The sequence below is a fragment of the Rhineura floridana genome, chromosome 19, assembly GCF_030035675.1.
Source record: "Rhineura floridana isolate rRhiFlo1 chromosome 19, rRhiFlo1.hap2, whole genome shotgun sequence".
NCBI lineage: Eukaryota > Metazoa > Chordata > Lepidosauria > Squamata > Rhineuridae > Rhineura > Rhineura floridana.
In genome coordinates this window covers 18,584,157-18,602,072 of record NC_084498.1, presented here as the reverse complement: position 1 = coordinate 18,602,072, position 17,916 = coordinate 18,584,157, and the positions used below count along the sequence as shown (strand labels likewise).

The window sequence follows — 17,916 nt, the reverse complement described above, 5'->3', positions numbered from 1 at the left end:
GTGTTTCATGTTATTTCTGAGAAGTTTAGGAACGTGGGAAGTTGCCTTATACCAAGTCAGACCAATGGTCCATCTAGCTCAGTATTGCCTACACTGATTGGCAGAAGCTATCCAGGATTTCAGGTAGGAGATATTCCCAGCCCTACCCAGAGTTACCAGAGATCAAACCTGGGACTTTCTGCATGCAAAACAGATGCTCTACCGCTAAGCTAAGTCCCTTCCCCCAATAAGAAGCTGCCTTATTCTGAGTCAGGCCACTACTCCATATAGCTCAGTATTGTCTACACTGACTGGCAGTGTCTCTCCGGAATGTGAGGCAGGGAGACTTTCCCAGAGATTCTAGGGATTGAAGCTAGGATCTTCTGCATGCACCCCAGATGCTCTACCACTAAGCAAAGGCCTTTCTCCAGTAACGTCCTTTTGATCATGCTAAGTGCATAAGTGTTTGGTAATGTCCTTCATTTCAAGGCGCTGTGCCCTTATATTTCCCGATGAATACCTTCCATCCCTCATTTTGAAGTCCTCCGGTGGGTTAATAGGTAAGGCACCCCACGGACATATCTGTTGTTGCACGGCAACAACAACAAAAAGTGCCTTTTTGTGCAGCCGCACAGGACAGCCAGCTTTGAATGCTCTTTGTTTAAACACCCGCATGGGAAGGAAACGCTCCTCTCAATCCTCACATGATTTTTCAAAACTCCTTTGAGACAAGCCAGCTAAAGGTGCCCTTGTTTGGGACGGTTTTATTTACAGCTCCAGACTGACATTTTGGAAGAATACTCAGTGTTGCAATTAAGGGCTTTAGAGTTTAACCCTGCAGGCAGTTCTAGCTTCCAGTCAGCTCAAACAATAAAGCTAGTCACAATGCCTCCCTTCATTTAAGTAGGCGCTGCCGTGTATAAACTAGGACACTCACACAAAAGAAATCATTTTAATCACCCCTGTGCCATCTCGCTACCCACCCCCTCCAACTGACAATTGGACAGAACAGAAAATACCGAGCCGTCAAAATGTGGCTTCTTAACAGTCAAATCTTGACACCTCACTGTCTTAGCTGAACACAGTGGCGCCTAAAATTTGTCACTGAGGGAACCCGCAAATGAGGAACCAAAACACCTGTCAGTTCCAGGCTCTGACCCAGAAAAAAGAAGTATATCCTATTCCTTCGGCTGCATACACACCATACATTTAAAGCACGTTCCTGCCCCCCAAGGATCCTGAGAACTGTAGTTTACTCCTCACAGAGCTACAATTCCCAGCACCATGAACAAACCACAGCCTCCCCCCCCCAAATCAGACTTTTTGCAGCAAAAAAAGCGTGGGACAATGCTTACTCGATGCAATGTCATCTAAGCTCCTGGCAAACAGATTTATTTATTAACAAAACTTATATGCCGCTCGATTTCAAGTGGTTTACAAAAAATGGAAATGATCAATAAAACAGTTAAAAACAAGTAATTAAAAACATTTTTAAACATTTAAAATAACAACAGACAAAAAGATTAAGACACATCAATGTCTATATCAGAACTCTGACAATTTTGAAATGGAAATGGACTGCCTTCAAGTCAATTCCGACTTATGGCAACCCTATGAATAGGGTTTTCATGGTAAGCAGTATTCAGAGGGGGTTGACCATTGCCTCCCTCTGAGGCTGAGAGGCAGTGACTGGCCCAAGGTCACCCAGGGAGCTTCATGGCTATGAGGATTCGAACCCTGGTCGCCCAGGAAGTAGTCCAATACCTTAACCACTACACCACACTGGCTCTCATATCAGAAAGAAAGCTCAATAAATAGTTGACATTATCTAATCTCGGGAAGAGTTGTGATTCAGTGGAAGAGCACCTGCCTTGCATGCAGAAGGTCCCAAGTTCAATCCCCGGCATCTTCCCGTAGAGCTGGGAGAGATCCCTGCCTAAAACCCTGAAGAGCTGCTGCCAGTCAGTGTGGACAATATTGAGCCAGATGTGCCTATAATGTAACAGAGTTTTCTGTGTTCTTGCCGGCAAACTTTGGGTTGTATGCAATGTTAGCCCTACTCAAAATAGGTCCCTTAATTTCAATGGGTCTACTCTGCATAAGGACTAACATTGCCCTTTGCGCAAAGAAATCAAGCCGAATGCTCAACAAAACAGATCATCTGGAAGTGAGCACTGGAAACATTGCCAGCGCATTTTGAGTCCACCGCCAAACATGGTCCCCATCCTCTTTTCTGAAATATTAGTGCTCTGAATATTTTATTATATTACAAATGCTAGTGTCTGCCAAAGCAGGGCTCTGTTTGGGGTGGTGGTATTTGGTTCTGAATCCTTTCATCTTTCTCTCTAAATTCCTGGCCAGTAAACCTGCTTTGTGACAATAAATCTAAGGAGACTAATAGGATGGAAAAGAATATTTTGGTTCTTTTCGTGTGATTTTTGTGACTCTCCAAAAGAAGGAGGAGAAGAAAACCTGTTGCGTTCAGAATAAAAATAAAACTCACACTTTGTATCCAGGCTTGCCTGTGGGCAAAGCAAATCTTTAAAGCTTGGCACTTACACATGAGCACACTGCAAAACTGGGGCATGCTGGTTTTAAATGAGCTCTGGAGCCACTTTTTATCCAGTGACTGCCTTGGAAATGACAGTCCTGAGAGATCCATCCTGGGGATGGATCTGCATTCCTAAAATAATGTACTATCAGTTGGAAGAGATGGTTCCCCTCAAAAGTGGAAGATTACATCCCTGTTTGGCTCACGAGGCTGACTTCACAGGCTCAAACGCAAATTCCCAGGACGAGTTGGGATAGCACCGCTATCTTTCTGGTGTTTCCCACCACGAGAATCTCCTGTGCAGCAAGGATGGCTGTGACTCAGTTCTCAAGAGTGCAAATTTGATAGATCTGGCTTTAAAGGCAAAAGAAATCGAATTTCTCCCCCATTCCTATGCCACACCAAGGGTTGATGTTACATGTGAACTGTGTCTGTGGAGCACTTAATTCACCACCTTCATATCAAAGCTCAGGGCTCCAGTTTCAAAAAAGAAGTGTGGTTTACCTGGCGAGTGAGATTCCAGACAGGCAGAAATCCCACCGTTACAAGATCTCAACAAGCAGGACAGGTGTCGGGAATCTTTGACCCATCAGAAGTTGGTGAACCTCAAACTCCCACCTTCCCTGGCCATTGGCCATGCTTGCTAGGGCTGATGGTAGTCTGGTGACATCTGAAGGGTCAAAAGTTCCCTGCACTTGAAGTAGGATTTTCCTTTTTCTTCAGTCTATTATTTCACTATCAACAGCCCCCCCCCCCGTCTCTCTCACTCACTCACACACTAGGGATGGAAAGTTTTGTCTGTTTCACTTTTCTCAGTTTCTCATTTTTCCACTATTAAATTCAGCTCTCTATATTTCTGCAGCAATCTCTGATTTTTTAAAAAAAATATCATGGAAACTCTCCCCCATTTTAGTGCAAAGTTCTCCAAATAAACACATTTTTGTAGGCAGTTTTGACAAAGGTGCACATTTTTGCCAGCCGTTTCTCATCACATCATGCCACGTTATTTTCACTCACATGTTCATTTTTATGCACACTTTCCCCTAATACATGCATTATTGTAAATATTGTTTAGTTGATGAACTGCATCCCAAAATTCTAATAAATGCAGATTTCGAAGCATGGCTGTGGTTCAGTTCTCATATTGCTTCGGAAATTGCAGATTTTATAAATTCTGCTTGAAATGCAAACTGAATCGAAATTCTCTCTCTCTCTCTCTCTCTCTCACACACACACACACACACACACACTCCTGTTATTTTCTCTCTGCCACCAGCAGAACCTTGTTAGGAATTTCCATCTAAGCACTTCTGTTTGTTCAGCTTCCCTCTTTAGAGACGATGATGTCTCCAAATTCCTAGCTTGTTCCCCCCAGGGAGCTCTCCCTCAATTTATCTCTGGACCAAAGATCCAGCTCCCAAGAGCCTCTCTGGGTCTTTGTGCACACAACAAAGAGGGGCTTCTCACCCCTCCCTCCTTATAGTCACAAAGCATAAAAAGGTGTGCTCAGCTACTAGGGGAAAACAAACAAACCCTCCCAGGTTGCCTTTGTCTTTTAAAACAAACGCACAAGCTTTTATTCAAAGCAAACAGGTTAGGGGAGGGGACAGCGGACCCTGTATATACTTTAACTAAAAATTAGCTGCCAGTTAGTTACCAGGTTCGACATGCTGGTTCTAGTATATAAAGCCCTATATAGTTTGGGACCAGAATACCTGAAAGATCATTTCACTCTTACCCAACTGAGCACTGCACTCTGCAGGTGAGAGTCTCCTGCAGATACCATCTTATCACAGCGTCTGTTCCACACAATATAGGAATTGGGCCTTGAATGTGGCGGCGTCTACCCCTCGGAATGCCCTTCAGTTGCATATTAGACATGGGCCACATCTGTTGTCTTATTGGTTCCTACTGAAGACCTTCCTCGTCCCACAAGCCTTTCAAGTAGAGACCTTTATCCCAGTCCGCATCAGCACTGGAATTGTTTTTAAGATGCTTAAATTGTTTTATTGCTTGTGTGTTTGCTGCCCTGAGCTTCTTTGGGAGGAAGGATGGGATATACTTTTAATTAATTAATTAATCCACTAACTAACTAATACAAAAAGGGTGAGACCTGCAACAAGATCAACCCTGAACTCCTGGGTTTCAGCCAGCCATGGCCATTTCCAGAACATTCCATTCCACTCTTCCTCTGGTTTTCCGTTTTCCTTCCCTGCCTCATACTCAGAAGCACTCTGTGTTCAATCTTCATTGGGTTCCCCCTCCTATTTTTTTTGTAGTTCTGCAAACCGTGATGAAATCTCCCTTTTATGCATCGGTGGTGCTGTTTTGGCTCTACAGTCTGGCACTCAGAGAACTGGATTCGCTATTAGGATCTTTTGGGAAACGGTTATCATAATTTCACAAAGCCTGAGCATAGTAAGAAATGAATGGAAAATAAATACTCCTCACTCTCCAACTTACACACACCCTAGTTGTTGACAAACAGTTGCCTTAAGAATGTAAGACCAGCCTGCTGGATCAGACCAGTGGCCCATCTAGTCCGGCATCCTGTTCTCACAGTGGCCAACCAGATGCCCATGGGAAGCCTGCAAGCAGGACCTGAGGGCAACAGCATTCTCCCCCTCCTGCGGCTTCCGTCAACTGGTTTTCAGAGGCACACTGCGTTCCATAACATAGATTAGAAATAATTATCTTTTCCTCTCTCTCTCTCTCTGGACAATTTATATATAGCTTATATTTAAACAAAATTCTAAGCAGTTTATAGGTTAGAACATCTTAAATAAACAGCAAATACAAAAACAAACTAACAGAGGAGTCCTACATTCTATAAAGCACAATTAAAAACTAAACAGAGCACCCTCTTTAGTACCAGAATAAAACATTTCCCTAATATAAAGTATTTTTGTTATTTTCATGAATATACACATTTTTACGCACACATTGCATGTTTGTACACATTAGCTGCCTGGAAAACTGCACCGCAAAATTTGGAGAACTGTGAATTTGGAAGGCTGGCAGTGTTTCAGTTTACGTATTGTTTTAGAAAGTGCAAATTAGGTAGATTCGGCTTGAAATATGAACTGAATCGAAATTCTCCCCCATCTCTAACTCCTTCCCTGTTCTGTTCCAAAGTAAAAAATGCCATAATTTTCCATTTCCCACTTTTTTCACATTGCAGCCAGAACCCTGGGCTAAAGAGCAGCCGTAATCCTCCAAGTGGCAACTGACAAATCCTACTATTCAAATAACTGGGCTTGGATCCTCATTTGGATACCAAAGCAGATCTCACTGAAATGACTCCTCTCCAACTTTCTGGGTAAGAAGCCAGCTGATTCTAACAAGCAGAGAACATGTTGTTGATCTTCCGCGACAATAAATTAACAGTTCTGTAGCCAGCTAAAAATTATCCTTGTACTTCAAACAAAAGACAAGCGAGTCTGTTTTGTCCCATGTGCCTGATGAAATGAATCACACAGGAATGGCACCTCTCATGAGATTTACATGCTCATGTCAACATGGTGACTGGAGATGTGCTAGAATTCCGCCCAATCTGGATCTGGCACTAAATTTTCCATTAATTCGCTTATTCTCTAGTACTGCAGACTGGATTTTTATGTAGCAATTTTCCAGGGCTATTTTCGAAAATTGATTTTTTAATAAAAAACTGCCCCTAAAATATTGATATCAATATTGATATCAAGAATAATGTTATTGATATTTCCTTTCAAAATGTTGGTTATTGATATTTCCTTTAAAATTATTGATATTTCCTTTAAAAATATGAATACTTTTTGCTAGAAAAAAACACAGACCAGTGAAAACAGCGGCTAGTGAACAAGAACAAACTCAAATCGATACCATACTGTTAGGTCAATGGAATGCTTTCACCCCAGCACTGGCCAACAGATCCCATCCCTAGTGGTGTCTTTTTTTCCTTCCAGTTTATAAACTGGATCTGCCCACTATTCAGTCTCTTTTGAGGCTAGCCTTCTGCCCTTTCCTTTATACCATGTGGGATTAGGCCAGGGTTAGGGACCTGGATCCATCCACTGGACCAGATTTTTATCCCCCCTCCCATCATGGCCCAAGTTTGACAGTGGGCGGGGCTGTCCGCATGTCAAGTCATCTGACATCACAATAACATCAGCTGACCTATTTTTGCCTGCGTGGCTTGAAATCAAATTCTGCTGGCAAAGGCATAGAATTTGCAAGCTCTAACAATCAGTTGATCTTCACTTTTGTACATAGCTTTACAGGTGCTGTTCATACCTGGCAGTGTCTGCAAACTCTCTTTTTTTCCCAACTGGGATTTGCCTGCCCCATACCTGACAAAAGAACATAAGAACATCAGACGGGCCTGCGGGGTCATCTAGTCCATCATCCGGTTCTCACAGTGGCCAATCAGATGTCCTTGGAAAGCTCACAAACAGGACCTGAGTGCAAGAGCACTCTCCCCTCCTGCGGCTACCAGCAACTGGTTTTTAGAAGCATGCTGCCTCTGACTATGGTGGCAAAGCTAGCAGCCATTGATGGCCTGATCCTCCATGAATTTGTTTAATCCTCTTTTAAAGCCATCCAAGTTGGTGGCCATCACTGCCTCTTGTGGGAGCAAATTCCACAATTTTCGCTTTGTGAAGAAGCACTTCCTTTTGTCTGCCCTGAATCTTCCAACATTCAGTTTCATTGGCTGTCCCTGAGTCCTAGCATTATGGACATCAAGTGTAGGGCAAGTCAGTGTGGATTGGCCAAAGCAGCCCCACAGGCCAAACGGGAAGATCTGTGGGCCTAATTAGGTCTGGAGTTTCCCCGCGGCTGGATTAATTAACCACCTTTGAGGTTCTGTAGGAATTTTGATGGTGTTTTCTGACTGGCTTGAAGGCACTCTATTCCTGCCTACCCCACATGACAGACCAATGGAACTGGAGGTATTTATTTTGGCTGTCACAACCAGCAGGCAGTGTAGGCAGAGAGGGGTTTAGATTTGTTGCCCTAACGAGCACTTGAGGGAACCCAGATGATGAAGGAAGGTTTGCCCTATTTATTGCCAGTCAGCTTATTTATTTATTTATTATTTGATTTATATCCTACCCTTCCTTCCAGCAGGAGCCCACAGCGGCAATGGAATTGAAAGCTTGAATGGAAAGATCCTTAACCTACAGATCCTTAACCACGATCTGTAACCAAGGTTTGGCTTCTGGTTACAGGTCATAGTTTAGGAGTCGAGGCCTTAACTACGACCACCAGTTGGGATGGCACTCTAAGCTGAACGTCAGCTTAGGTGCCATGCCATGATGGGGTTAAAAAACCAAGGAGGAGCAAAGTGGGGGTGAGCTCCTTTCCGGGAGCTTTTACAATCATGGCAAGCTTTTGTAAGCATTTGTAGTCATTCAGAGACCTGTACAGTGTAGCGTAGTGGTTAAAGAGTCGGACTGGGACCTGGAAGAGCAGGGTTCAAATCCACACTCAGCCATGAAGCTCACCAGGGGACCTTAGGCCAGTCACTGCCTCTCAGCCTAACCTACCTCACAGGGTTGTTGTGAGAATAAAATGAAGAGGGGAAAGCCATGTATACCACTTTGAGCTCCTTGGAGGAAAAGGTGGGACATCAATGTAATAACAACAACAACAACAACAACAATAATAATATAGCAACAACATCCTATATAACATTTTAGCCATTAAAAAACACCTTATTGGAGAATTACAAGAACATGACCTGTGATAAACAGAAATTTCTTTTCTGTTTACATTTTTATTGCAGCCACTTTGTGGTTATATTTAGGTAATTTATGTTCATTTTCTGAATTTATTCATCTCAGTTGTATTAACAGAGTTTGCTTGGTCATTTTCCTTATTTTTCTGGATTCATGTTAACCTGTTTTCTCAATGTACGTTACTAGATAGAAGCTTCATTTTTCTGTAATATAATTTTGTGACACATTTAACGGCATTCTGGATATCTGGTGTTATGTATATATAGATTGATTATAGTTTGACTTGTTTTGCTTTATATTGCCAAGCCACAGTAAGCACCACAGATGATTAAGTGGCATATAAATGCCTTAAATAAATTAATTAATATATTGGCTTACCATGGTGTGCAAACCTCTCCATAAATGCATGCACCAAGGGAGGACTGGGATTGGACAGCATGCATAAGTGCGCTTCTCATAAGAACATAAGGAGAGCCTTGCTGGATCAGTCCAGCATCTTGTTCTCACAGTGGTCAACCCGACGGCCCATTATTCCGAATAAACCATGATTAGTCAGCCATAGTAACTTAACAAACTGTGTGAACATGGTTAAGGTGATAGGTTTATTTTGTTTTGTTTCCTGGGGGAAAGTCATGAAGGAAGCAATGGCCCAAACAGTATTTCTCCCTGCTGTTCTGGGAGGGACCCAAGGGCCGCATTCAGCCATACGGAAACTTCCCATAAGAACGTGGAAATTGACACCGTCTCGCCAAGTCGACAAAGAGGGCTTCTATGCCAATTTAACAATCTGGAGTGTCTCGGCTAATGGAAGAAGCGGCAATTGGCCCTCAGCTCTTTCTGATTGACTGGAATGATGGATGCAGCTGACCTGCTGAACTTTTCTTCCACACAGAAATGGCAAAGGGCTGCGAGAGATCGTAAATACCTTTCAAGGAATTAAAGCATGGAGGAGAGCGAGAGAGAGATGGGGGAGGCACCCTGGGTCACCTCTTGCTTTTGAAAAGAATGGACAGTATAGATAGAAATAATGTTATAGAGGAAAAGAACAAAAAAGAAAATGAAAATATCCAGAAAGAGGAGGAGAGGACATAAGTGTCACAGACCCCGTTGCGGCCCTTCCCCTCTCCATTAGAGGAAGGCTAATGCTTTGTGTGTTTCTGCCACACAAATGCCCCTTGAGGATCAGAAAGAGCAATTTGTCATTTTGACAAGAAAGATGTCTCTGGGGGCTCCTTCAGCACCTCCTCTCACTTCAGAGTTTGTTTTTCTCTCCCTGCACTGCCGCTAGACTGACAGGGTGCAAAATGAATATGCTGAAATCTTCCGTCGCAAACAGCATCAAAGCAAAGTATGTGTGTGGCATTCAACAGTGGTCCTACTCAGAGTAGACCCATTGAAGTTGTTGTCCTCATCATAATTTATTACCTGCCCTTCACCCAAAGGTCCCAGGGCGGATTACATTTTTTAAAAAACATATAATTAAAAACAATTAAAAACAACCCATGACTAACTTGGATTTCAAGGGGTCTACCCTGTGCAGAATTTAGTTGAATACAACCCTCTGTGTGTACATTAGGGATGGGCAAGAATTTCGATCCAGTTCGCATTTCAAGACAAATCTATCTAATTTGGACTTTCCGAAACAACATGAGAACCAAAACATAGGCATTCTTCACACTTCGCAGGTTTTCGAATTTTGTGATGCAGTTTGCCAACCAATGTTTACAAAAATGCATATATTAGAGGTAAGTGTACGTAAAATGGGCATATGAGTGAAAACAGCAGGCAAAAATGCATTATATGATGAGAAATGGCTTGCAAAAATGTGTACATGAAAACCGCCTAAAAATGTGCTTATTAGGAGAAATTTACACTAAAATGCAGAAGAATTTTCATGAGGATTTTAATTTAAAAAAACCTCAAACTGCTGCAGAAATGTGGAGAACTGAATTTGTTGGAATAATGAGAAACTGAGAGAACCAAAACTGGCAGATCTCTCTCTCTCTCTCTCTCTCTCTCTCTCACACACACACACACACACACACACACACACACACACACACACACACACACACACACACACACACACACACACACACACACACACACACACACACGTACGTCAAGGGATACTAGGGTTGGGGATTTTTTTTTCTACACAAGAGTCACACTTGTATCAGCACGAGCTTCCAGGGGCCACATGCCAGTAGTGCGCAGGGCCAGAGGCAAACGTGGGTGAAGCATGGAATGTACATGTTTACCTTTTTACAGTGGGCTAGTTTCCATGCACACTCACACACTCCCCTCTGTCCCCCAGCCAAGCAGGCGAGAGGCATTATCCGGTTTCAAGGAAGCGCTCCAGCTGAGCAAAAATATGAAAGGAGAATGCAAAGCCAAGCCAGAGAGGGATGTAGCCTGGGGAGCCCCAGGAGCAGGCAAAGAGCCTACCGGGACGTATTCGGCTCCCCGGGGTTCTCCACCCCGATGGGCAGATAGACATTAATCCCCCAACTGCAGGAACAGGTGAGGAATGCAATTCAGTCCACATTTCAAGCCAAATCTATCAAATTTGCACTTTCCAAAATAATATGAGAACTGAAACGCAGCCATCCTTTGAAATTCACACTTCTTTGAATGCAGTTCACCAAACAATATTTACAAAAATGCATACGTCAGGGGAAAGTGTGCGTAAAAATGAATATATGAGAGAAAAATAAATGCATTATATGACAAGAAATGGCTTGGCACAAATGGGTCCATTAGTCAAAAACTGCCTGCAAAAATGTGCTTATTAGAAGAAATTCACGCAGAAACGCTGGAGAATTTTCAGAAGGATTTCTTTATATATATATATAAAAACACAAACTGCTGCAGAAAATTGGAGAACTGGATTTAAGATTGGGAAAATGAGATCCGAAAGTGAAAGACCTTTCCATTCCTACCCAAGTGTATTAACAAGGAAGAACAATCCTCAGCTTGGTCACAGTGAACAAAGAGCACTGGGTGACCTGCAGAACAGAGAATGTATCCATCGTTTTGAAATGGGAGGGACAGGGGATGCAGAGGGCCAGTTGTGGCATTTACTGCCAGGACTGTGGAACCATTTACAGACTCAACTGCTGTGTTGCTAGCTCAAAAGGATGAGCCCAAAAGGCCGTTGGATTGGGCTGTTGCTTGACCCAAAACCAAAACATGGAGAGCCAAAACCTGAGGGGGAAAAAGGCAAAGGGAAGAGTGGATCCCAGAAGAAAGATTCTTGATGCAATTTCAACACCCATTTGGGGGGGGGTCTTTGTCGGGGGCAGCAACTACAGGTTCTAAAAGAGGCACTTCCACGGTGTTCTAGTTGATGTGTCATAAATGTTCTTCCATATTTCTTTATGTATACAATTTGTAGGCCATAACAGAGCATAAAATCCTTTATTTGCATTAGCTACGGCCACTGAAATTGAAATGTTTACAATAAAAACAGTAGAAACACTAACTCCGGCCCCTTGCTTACTGAGTATGCTTCATACAGGCAAAAGTACAATTTGTAGGCCACATTTCATATTTATTTATTTCTCTAACCTCAGCCAAAGAAGGAAGGGGCTGGCTAAGCAAGTAAACGCTTCATCCATCTTATTATTTATTATTTAAATGTTTATGCCACTATTCCCATATACGCAGCTCACAACAGAACATAAAATGCAAACCAATACATCCCTGATAACAGGAAACACTAAATCGTAACAATCCAAAAAGTCAGTTGATTTGATCACATTAATGTTAGCCGGCCCGTTCTTAAACCTGTATAGTCCCTACAACAACATTTAGGCAGTGGAGGGTGTTCCATTAGGGCAAAAGGGCACTGCCCCACCAGCCTCAGTCTGCCCTCAGCCAGCCCCCACCTGTCTGCCTTTTCACTTACAACAGGTCCAGGGGGTGGCACTGCCTGTCAATTTCCTCTTCATCAGTTTCTGTGTTGCCCCTTGTAGAATTCAGCAGGGAGGTGGATGGGGACATCGCTAGAATTTGTTGGCTCTGCCAGATGTTAGTTCCAGCTCTGCCTATCATTGGCTTTGGCTCCATCAACTGCTGGGCTCCCTGCCTTCCGCTCTACCAGTCCCAATGGGTACTCGTCACCCCTGGCACCTGCCAAGGGCCTCCGCAAACTTAAAGCCACCCCTGATGTCAGTTGGAACACCAAGCAAACAGACCAACAAAAGATGAAATATACTCCACTTTATACCCCTGAAGAGTTCAGCCTATTGCATCCTATCCTAGATCATGGGGGGGGGGAGAAAGAGAGGCAGGATACAAATTTAAAACGTAGAAAGCAATTGCTATCCGATTTGGGGAGGTGAAAAAGGCTCAAGAATCAACAGAAGCTTTGCAAATAAACGGCACGTCATGTTGGGGGCCCAGCCCTCCTTACCTGCTACCTGTGGAGCGCATAGGACACATCAAAGAGCCTTCTCTTTCCCAAAGCACCTTTGAAACCTATTAGCAGAAGAGGCTACAGGAGACCTGTTGGGATTAGGAAATGCCACAGACTACTACACTCTATAAACAGGGATTTTTCCACCTCTCTCCACCTGCTGCTGACATCATGCCTGTAAACAGGCGTGCAGTTAAAAAAAAAAAAACACTGGATGAGTCATTTGCAAATTCTTTCCTCTGTCAGACATGTTTCACCCTTTACCTGGTCTGGTCCTGGTTAGGAATTAAAGTAAAACTGATGGGAGTCTGTTCTGTTTTCTAGGGGCCCAACTCTGCCTCTTGCAAATTCCCAAACCCACATTCTGGCCTCCAGAATGCAGCAGGGCAACTAAGGGGCATGAACCATAATACATCATCTTTATTTTATTTTTTTTGCATTGATATCCCACCTCTCCTCCAAACTTGTAATGCGTGTAAATAATCACATAAATTACCCTAATTAGCAGACCGTGAGACATACAACGTTGTCTTGGGAGGAAGCTGAATTGCAGCAGAATGGAAACAGTGTCGATTGTGACGAAGACAGGTTGAAATAGAAATTGCTGTCTAGAAATTGCAAAGGAGGACACATGGTCGCCTTAGAACCATGGCATGGGGGGGGTTCATGCTTTCCCCCAGCCCTGTTTCTCCAAGGCTACATTATATGTTTAAAACACTCTTATATCACTTTAAACTGCCATGGCTTCCCCCAAAGGATCCTGGGAAGTGTAGTTTGTGAAGGGTGCTGAGAGTTGCCAGAGTGGCTTTACAATCAATCCTTCTTCCCAAGAACTCTGGGAATTGTCGTTCCATGCGGGCGTGGCCCAACACAAATTGCCCCCAAAGCTGCTATCAGCCACAGAGAGGGGATAAGATGACAGGCACAATACAAGTGCCTGCCTGAAGCTTTTTCTCCTCTTTGTGGCTAATAGAAGCTTGGGCAGGAGGTAATTTAAGCTGGGGAGATAGAGCGGGGTAAATGGGATTAATCTCCCATCCCCTGATCCAAATTTCCCCCAACTGCGTTTTGCTTTTAGCAAAAAAAAAAAAAACCCACAGATCTCCTGCATCTTGCACAGCTTAGCCCTGAGTAGCTTGTTCTGAACTTTGTTGCTTTTACAGCACTGAAGTTACGTTTTGGCCCTGGATTTTTTTTAAAAAAAGAGTTTGACAGATAAGGTTAAGAACAGGGCCAAGCTTGTGCGTGAGGAACCAATCTCAATTCTCCTCTCAAAGAGCTGCTCTGGCCCGCTCAATATGTCCTCTCAGTATCAAATCAGACAGTAAAAGATAACAGAAAAAAGGCTTCCTCCAGAGAAGGAAATCAGGAGCTGGGAGCCAAGAAATCTATCACCAAATGTTCACCCAGGTTGCTCGGGTGGAAATCATACCTCCCTCAATTTGATCAGCGTTTATTTCATCCATGGATGTGATGCGTGCGCATGTGTGGGAGGGCTGAGAAGCAGTGCTCGAAAGTCTTCAGACTGGGAAGCTGCGTCAAGGCAAGAACATAGGAAACTGCATTGTACCAAGTCAGACCATTGGTCCACCTATCTCAGTATTGTCTACACTGACTGGCAGCAGCTCTCCAGGGTTTCCGGCAGGGAGAGTCTCCCAGCCCTCCCTGGAGATGCCAGGGATTGAACCAAAGCAGATGTTCTACCACTGGGCTATGGCTCTCCCCAATGAACCTTTTTTCATTCCACAGGAAATGAAATTCCTCTCAAGGAGGCACTGCAGAGGGCATCAGCAGAAAGTTAAGCATCCTCCCAGCCTCCTTGCAAATAACAGGGCAGGAGCGGGGGATAAATCTGGCTCTCCAAGTCTCTCTCTCTCTCTCTGGCTTTTGAAACTCTCCCCAGGCCCCACCCAGGGCATGTATTTTTTCCTGACTAGAATGTGTCTGATAATGCCCCTTGCATGAATAATTTTAGGTCTCCACATTTCCACATCAGTCTGTGAATTTTATTTGTTGACAAAAACCCTCGTGAAAATTCATCAGCGAATTTCCTTTAACATACACTTGTCGTGATGTTGCCCAATTTCCACATCAGTCTGCGACCGGGGGGGGGGACGTTTCTCATGAAAATTCATCAGCGTTTTTGTGCAAATAACATGTTTCTATGTTATTATTCGTCTAATATACCCATTTTTGCCACACAATTTTCCCCAGTAGAATGCATTTCGAGTTGTTATGGGTACTTTTATGCACACTTCACCCTAGCATATGCATTTGGGTGCAACATTACTTCGATGGAGCGCTCCATTGCAAAATTTGGAGATGTGCAAATTTCGACGGACGGCTCTGGTTCAGCTCACATATTGTGCTGGAAAGTGCAAAGTAAGTAGGTTCGCCTACAAATGCAAACATCCTCAAATTACTCCCCCTTTCCTTCCCCTCCCAGCAAACCTGCTGATATTTCTTTCTTTGTGTATGGATGGTGCTGTTCCAGCCACATAAGCAACTGCACTCGCAGCCTAAAAGTCGGCAATAGCGAATGGAGTGTACAGACAGCTACTCCAGAGAGTTGTTCTTTACGTATCATTTTAGCTAACATAGGAAGCTGCCGTATACCAGGTCAAACCATTGAGTCCATCTGGCTCTGTATTGCAGTACTCTGACCGACAGTGGCTCTTTGGATCTCTCCCAGCCCTGTCTGGAGATGCCACGGATTGAACCTGAGACCTTCTGCCTGCAAGGCAGATGCTCTACCACGGAGCTACAGCCCTCCCCTAAGGCAAAGCAAGGCAGCTGAGCTTCAAGCCTGTCCAAACAGGAGAGTCAACCGAAACAAGCTTGACCTGCTGTCAGATGCTTTCTTTTCTTTTCCTTTGCCACTTCTGTAAACGTCCTTCATCAAGCCTGTAGGTTAGCACCACTGAGTGTTACCAGGGGCTTCAATTCTTTCTCTAACAGCCGTGACCTTTCCCCTTCACTTTGAAGAGGGGGGCTAGTCATCAAAGCAGAAGAGAAATCAGGTCCAGATAGGCAGCCCATTAAGGCGCTGTGTGGGATGAATCATCAACGGGTCAGGAAGACAGGGCAAGGAAGAGAAAGCAAATGTGTGTGGGGGAATCAAATTAGACGTGGTGAAGTTTTACACTTTGTGCCGTTGAGTTCATATCAGCTTCGAGTGGGAGAGGTTCAGATCAAGGAAACAGCGCAGGAGGAAATGGTGAAATATTTCTCCTGTAATCTTCAAAGATAAGGTGAGTTCCAGGTTTCTGAGCCCCACCCTTGAAGGACCTTCTTGTGAGCTACTGTCTGCAGCAGCAGGCCCCCAGCCATCGCCGTTTATGATAGCGATAGACATCTGGGAGCCGCCATCTTGAATTCCCACAATGTCCTCCTTCCCCTTCATTTATTAACCAACCTTCACCCTGAGTTTCCTGGGCAGGTTACAACAGTTTAAAATACATTTTTGAAAACAATTGAATACACCTTACATTCACAAGCATCACAAAAAATATGATGAGTGCTCAAAATATACATCTCAGGTGTCAAAGGCTGAAAACTGTATAGTGAAGTTTCTAAATGCACCTCTGCGGGTAGGGAGTTCAACAATGTAGGGGCTGCCATAGAGAAAGTCCTCTCCCGGGTTGCCACATACTGTGCTTCTGAGGGTGGTGGAATTACCAAGAGGGCCTTCTGTGCTGATCTTCACAGAGCTGTGTCAAGCAGGGGCATTGCAGACAATTTAAGTCCGGGATCACAGACCAAGTCCCAGCTAAGGGCTTTCATGAAAATAGGGATGGAAAGATCTGTCAGTTTAGGTTTTCTCAATTTCTCACTTTTCTAATGTTAAATTCAGTTCTCTATATTTCTGCAGCAATCTGCAATTTTTTTAAAAAAAATCCTCATGAACATTCTCCACCATATTAGTGCGAATTTCTCCCAATAAACACATCTGTGTAGGCAACTTTGACAAAGGTACACATTTTTGCAAGCCATTTCTCACCATCCTTTTTGCATGTTATTTTTACTCATGTATTCATTTTTATGCACACTTTCCTCTAATATATGCATTTTTATAAATATTGTTGAGTTGGTGAATTGCATCCCAAAATTCTAATCCATGCAAATTTCAAAGGACGGCTATGTTTCGGTTCTCATATTGTTTCAGAAAGTGCGAATTTGATCGTTTCTGCTTGAAATGCGAACCGAATCAAAATTCTCACCCATATTGGTAAGCAGGTGATAGCCGCCATATTGATTTCCCCAAATGCCCCTGAAAGTTGTGTCACTATGCGGCACTGTGGGAAATTTAAGGGCTGGATCGCAAAGCAGCTGGAGCACTGGGAGGGTCCTGCCAAGGTCCAGATGGCTGCTAAACCCAACAGCTATAGGGGACTGTTGAAGAAATATGGGATACTCTGCTCACAGATCCCCCATTCGGCTCCTAAGGAAATCCTAAAAGGGTCATCAGGTTATTCTGTTTTAAGATTATAAACAAAAGCCTTGAAGCAGATGGTTGGTAGACTTAATGGTCAGCATTTTGGAAAAGGCTGCTGGCACAACTGGGCAAACCTGTTTGCCACAAACCAGCACCATCAATCTTAATCTTTATCCGTCTCCAGGCACTCTGTACCTCATGGGTATATTTAATTTGTACATAAAAACCACACCCACACCCCTTTATTACCTTTTAGATCCCTAATATTTTGCAGAGTGCTGCAGTTTGTCTTAGTGTATTAAACTTGCTTAGTCTGTTGGCTGGATGAAAAGATTTTTTTGCTGACTTTATGTATCATTTCAACAGCTATCATTGGGTAACTAATAATTTCCACAGCTAAGGTGCTTCTAGATGTAGGGATGTAATAGAGCTGTAAATGCAACTCAGCAAACATTTTAGTGCCAGCGTTTCCCAAACGTTTTCCCCCACAGACCACTTGAAAATGGATGAAGGTCTTGGCCAACACCTAATGATTTTTCTGCCTGTTGTATAATAATACACTACATTCTGTATGATTTTTATAACTATATTTTTATTGCTTCTTTCCTTTCTTATATATTGTATTTTATTGCGTTCCATACCATTCACATTGTAACAATATAGAAATAAAAAAGCAATGAAAATACAATGAAAAATCAGTAAGAATATTTAATACAATGGATGAGCCATCTGTCTTCAACCCCAAATCCCCAGACATGCCATGGACCACATGCATGAAGCTCACAGATCGCTGGTGGTCATGAACCATAGTTTG

At 43.4% G+C, this 17,916-nt stretch overlaps 1 protein-coding gene across 15 annotated transcripts in view; it reads right to left on the bottom strand.

Moving 5' to 3' along the window:
- Window positions 1-17,916, bottom strand: part of ARVCF (ARVCF delta catenin family member) — a 576,381-nt gene that overhangs the window by 182,802 nt on the left and 375,663 nt on the right. Inside the window, exon 1 of one of the 15 annotated variants that reach the window (XM_061603428.1) lies at window positions 12,665-12,739. The exons of the other annotated variants lie outside the window; for them this stretch is intronic. The gene's annotated coding sequence lies outside the window, so the exon portion shown is untranslated. Of the gene's footprint in view, window positions 1-12,664; window positions 12,740-17,916 lie in introns of those variants that run through there. 15 annotated transcript variants of the gene reach the window in all.